This window comes from Pelobates fuscus, chromosome 9 (assembly GCF_036172605.1).
Source record: "Pelobates fuscus isolate aPelFus1 chromosome 9, aPelFus1.pri, whole genome shotgun sequence".
In the NCBI taxonomy this organism is placed as follows: Eukaryota; Metazoa; Chordata; class Amphibia; order Anura; family Pelobatidae; genus Pelobates; species Pelobates fuscus.
In genome coordinates this window covers 20331472-20337290 of record NC_086325.1, presented here as the reverse complement: position 1 = coordinate 20337290, position 5819 = coordinate 20331472, and positions in this window count along the sequence as shown.

The following is a 5819-nucleotide window of genomic DNA, read 5'->3' as shown; positions in this document are numbered from 1 at the left end:
CTTATCTCCCCTCCCTCCCTGCCTCTGACATGCTCCCGCCTACCCCATGGCTATTGATCTGGGCTTCTTACTGCTGTCATACTGCTACTAGCCCTATCTGTGCTTCTACTGAGCCATACTGCTAGCATCTATCTTTACAGCTAGCCATCTATATTTACAGCTAGCCATCTATCTACACAGCTAGCCATCTATCTGCACAGCTAGCCATCTATCTGCACAGCTAGCCATCTATCTACACAGCTAGCCATCTATCTGCACATTAGCCATCTATCTGCACAGCTAGCCATCTATCTACACAGCTAGCCATCTATCTGCACAACTAGCCATCTATCTATACAGCTAGCCATCTATCTACACAGCTATCTATCTATACAGATAGCCATCTATCTACACAACTAGCCATCTATCTATACAGCTAGCCATCTATCTACACAGCTATCTATCTATACAGATAGCCATCTATCTACACAACTAGCCATCTATCTATACAGCTATCTATCTATACAGATAGCCATCTATATACATTGCTAGCCATCTATCTACACAACTACCCATCTATCTATACAGCTAGCCATCTATATTTACAGCTAGCCATCTATCTACACAACTACCCATCTATATTTACAGCTAGCCATCTATCTATACAGCTAGCCTTCTATCAGCCATCTATCTAACCTATCTACACAGCTAACCATCTATATTTACAGCTAGCCATCTATCCATCTATCTACACAGCTAGCCATCTATCTACACAGCCAGCTAGATATATCTAGCCATACAACCACTGCCTCTCCCCCTGTCATCTCCACCTCTACACCATGTAATTACCCCACCTTCTCCCCCTCCTCTGAATCCATGCCCTGTACCTCTCCCCTTTCCATCTCCACCTCTACACCATGTAATTACCCCATGAATCCCTCCCTGCCATACACCTCATCCACACCTCCTCCCCTGGATCCGTGCCCTGTACCTCTCCCCCTACCATCTCCACCATGTAATTAACCCCCTGTACCCTTACCTGCCTGCCATACCCCTCAAAACTATGTAATGACCACACCTTGTACCCCTCCCTGCCTGCCATATCCCCTCTAGACCATGTAATTACCCCATGAATCCCTCCCTGCCTGCCATACACCTCACCCACACCTCCTCCCCTGGATCCATGCCCTGTACCTCTCACCTTACCATCTCCACCATGTAATTACTCCCCTGTCCCTCTCCCTCTCCCTCCCTGCCATACCCCCCTAGACCACATAATTATCCCATTTACCCCTCCCTGTCTGCCATCCATCCATTCAATTTTCTCACCCATCCACCCATTTCCTCCATGTCTCAATTTTATATTCCCTCTACTCTCAAACCTCCCCAATGATCTAACCTCAATCCACTTTATTCTCCAACTCCCCACTGCTCTAACCTCCCCAACTCTTTACTTCCCCCCACTGCTCTAGCCTCCCCAACCCTTTACTCCCCCCCCCCACTGCTCTAACATCCTCAAACTTTTACTCTTATCCCCCAAACCTTGACTCCACCCCCCCCACTGCTCTAACCTCCCCAACCCTTTACTCCTCCCACTGCTCTAGCCTCCCCAACTCTTTAATTCCCCCCACTGCTCTAACCTCCCCAAACCTTTACTCTTATCTCCCCAAACCTTGACTCTACCCCCCACTGCTCTAACCTCCCCAACCCTTTACTCTAACCTTCCCCTCCACTGTTCTAACCTTCCCAAACCTTTACTGTAAATCCCCCCTGCTCTAACTTCCACAAACCTTTACTCTAACTCCCCATTGCTCTAAACCTCCCCAAACTTCTACTCTATCCCTCCCACTGTTCTAACATCCACAAACCTTTACACTAACCCCCCCACTGCTCTAACCTCCACAAACCTTTACTCTAGCCCCCCCCACTGTTTTAATATCCCCAAACATTTACTCTAACCTTCTCACTTCATTTACCTCCCCAAATTCTTACTCTAACCTTCCCATTGCTCTATCCTCCCCAAACCTTTACTCTAACTCCCCTCCTCACTGCTCTAACCTCCACAAACCTTTACTCTAACCCCCACTGCTCTATCCTCCCCTAACCTTTACTCTAACCCCCACTGCTCTATCCTCTCCACACCTTTACTCTAACACCCCCATTGCTCTATCCTCCCCAAACCTTTACTCTAACTCCCCTCCTCACTGCTCTAACCTCCACAAGCCTTTACTCTAACCCCCACTGCTCTATCCTCCCCTAACCTTTACTCTAACCCCCACTGCTCTATCCTCTCCACACCTTTACTCTAACACCCCCATTGCTCTAACCTTCCCAAGCCTTGACTCCACACCCCCACTGCTCTAACCTCCCCAACCCTTTATTCCCCCCCACTGCTCTAACCTCCCCAACCCTTTATTCCCCCCCACTGCTCTAGCCTCCCCAACTCTTTAATCCCCCCACTGCACTAACCTCCCCAAACCTTTACTCTTATCCCCCCAAACCTTGACTCTACCCCTCCCACTGCTCTAACCTCCCCAACCCTTTATTCTAACCTTCCCCTCCACTGTTCTAACCTTCCCAAACCTTTACTGTAAATCCCCCCTGCTCTAACTTCCACAAACCTTTACTCTATCCCTCCCACTGTTCTAACCTCCACAAACCTTTACACTAACCCCCCACTGCTCTAACCTCCACAAACCTTTACTCTAGCCCCCACTGTTTTAATCTCCTCAAACATTTACTCTAACCTTCTCACTGCATTTACCTCCCCAAATTCTTACTCTAACATTCCCATTGCTCTATCCTCCCCAAACATTTACTCTAACTCCCCTCCCCACTGCTCTAACCTCCACAAACCTTTACTCTAACCCCCACTGCTCTATCCTCCCCTAACCTTTACTCTAACCCCCCACTGCTCTATCCTCTCCACACCTTTACTCTAACACCCCCATTGCTCTAACCTCCCCAAACCTTTACTCTACCACGACTGCTCTACTCTCCCCAAATCTTTACTCTACCCCACTGCTATAACCTCCCCAAACCTTTACTCTAATCCCCACTGCTCTAACCCTTCCCCAAACCTTTACTCTAAGCCTCCCCTCCACTGCTCTAGCACCCCCAAACCTTTACTCTACCCCCACTGCTCTAACCCTTCCCCAAACCTTTACTCTAAGCCCCCCTCCACTGCTCTAGCATCCCCAAACCTGTACTTTAAACCCCCACTGCTCTAACCCTCCCAAAATCTTTACTCTAACCCCCACTGCTCTAACCTCCCCACACCTTTACTCTAACATCCCCACTTCTCTAACCTCCCCAAACCTTTACTCTACCCCCACTGCTCTAACCCTTCCCCAAACCTTTACTTTACCCCCCCCCCACTGCTCTAACCCTCCCAAAACCTTTACTCTAACCCCCCACTAATCTAACCTCCCCAAACCTCAACTCTAACCTTCCCACTGCTCTAACCTTTCCTAACCTTTACGTTAACCCCCCCCACTGCTCTAACCTCCTCAAATCTTTACGCTAAGCCTCCTCCCCACTGCTCTAACCTTCACAAACCTTTACTCTAACCCCCACTGCTCTATCCTCCCCAAACCTTTACTCTAACCCCCCCTCCCCCACTGCTCTAACCTCCTCAAACTTTACTCTAAGCCTCCCCTCCACTGTTCTAACCTCCCCAAACCTTTACTCAAAGCCTTCCCTCCACTGCTCTAGCATCCTCTTTACTCTAGGCCTTCCCACTGCTTTAACCTTACTACCCCTTCTCTCTAACCTTCCCACTGCTTTGCTCTCTAACCTCTTCTCCCCGATACTCTCTAACCTCCCTAGTTCTATCCAACCACCATAACTGCCTTCTAGTCACATTCTCAACATACATCACTCCTTTCTAACTCCTAACATCTCCACTACCCTCTCTCTCTCTACTCTCCTACCTTACCATCTACTGTCTAACTCTAATCTATCTAACTTCCCTATCACCCTACTCTTCGAGCTCCCCATCCCTGTACTGCCCAAGCTCCCCATCCCCCTACTCTCCAAGCTCCCCATCCCCATACTCTCCAAGCTCCCCAACCCTCTACTCTTTACCCTGTAACCCCTGTTTATCTCATATCTAACCACATTTAATTTTTTGCTTCCTTAAGCCCTAACTCTCCCACCTCACCTCACCTTACCTGTTACTATCTAACATACCCACATCTATCCTCCCTTCTCAATCCATTTTGTCTCTTAAATCTCCATATAGCTAATATTCCAACCACTCTACTCTCTAAGCTCTTATCCTTCTTCTTTCTGCCATCTACTCTCTAATCATCTGCTACAAAACTTATCACCCCTCTATTTTCTAAACTCACCGATCATCTACTTCAAAACTTATCAACTCTCTACTTTCTAAACTCACCGATCATCAACTTCAAAACTTATCACCTACATACATTCTAAATTCATCGATATACTTCTAAATTCATCACCTCTCTACTTTCTAAACTCATCAATTATCTACTTCAAATCTAATTCCAACCACTCTACTCTCTAAGCTCTTATCCTTCTTCTTTCTGCCATCTACTCTCTAATCATCTGCTACAAAACTTATCACCTCTCTATTTTCTAAACTCACTGATCATCTACTTCAAAATGTATCACCCCTCTACTTTCTAAACTCACCGATCATCTACTTCAAAATGTATCACCCCTCTACTTTCTAAACTCACCGATCATCTACTTCAAAATGTATCACCCCTCTACTTTCTAAATTCACCGATCATCTACTTCAAAATGTATCACCCCTCTACTTTCTAAACTCACCGATCATCTACTTCAAAATGTATCACCCCTCTACTTTCTAAACTCACCGATCATCTACTTCAAAATGTATCACCCCTCTACTTTCTAAATTCACTGATCATCTACTTCAAAATGTATCACCCCTCTACTTTCTAAACTCACCGATCATCTACTTCAAAATGTATCACCCCTCTACTTTCTAAACTCACCGATCATCTACTTCTAAACTCTTCACCCCTCTGCTGTCTAACCTCATCAACCCTCCACTTTCTAAACTCACTGATCGTCTAAACTCTCCACTACTCTACTCTCTAATATCATCTGTCGTCTCTCATCATACACTCTGTCCTCTCCATCCCTAACCCTCTACGCTCTACCCCCTCCAATCCCTCTACTTTCTAACCTCCTTTACGCTCTGTCCTCTCCATCCCTCTACTTTCTAATCTCATTACCCCAATCCGTTTACACTTTCTACCCCGCAATTCCCCACCCAGCCCACTATTGCTTCGAATATATTCTCTTTATATTCTCTATATTCTCTTTCCTCCCAGATAAGCTCTCACATCTTCCATATTGTTTTTAATATTCTATTTTCTAATGGATGTCTCTTGTGCATTATTTCTAAGTGCCTCTCTCTTTCGTCCCTCTCCCCTACCTATCTTATTCACAGTTTCCAAATGTCATCTTCCTCTTCTCCTGTAACCCTTTCACTACTAAATGCCACCTTCCTCTTCTCCTGTAACCCTTTCACTACTAAATGTCATCTTCCTCTTCTCCTGTAACCCTTTCACTACCAAATGTCATCTTCCTCTTCTACTGTAACCCTTTCACTACTAAATGCCATTTATATGCCCTTCTAGGGGCTTCAGCCCACACCAGCTCACCCCTAACAACCCCCTTTGCTCTGCTGAAGAATTAGCATATGTCACCATAGTTCTAATTCCTGTCACTTTAGAGCTTCAATGTATCATCTGGTCCCATTGTCGTTCAGTGTTACAGTTAGCCATATGTACCTCCATCAGTACAGTGACAAGTGTATTTGAAGCTATCTATGCCAT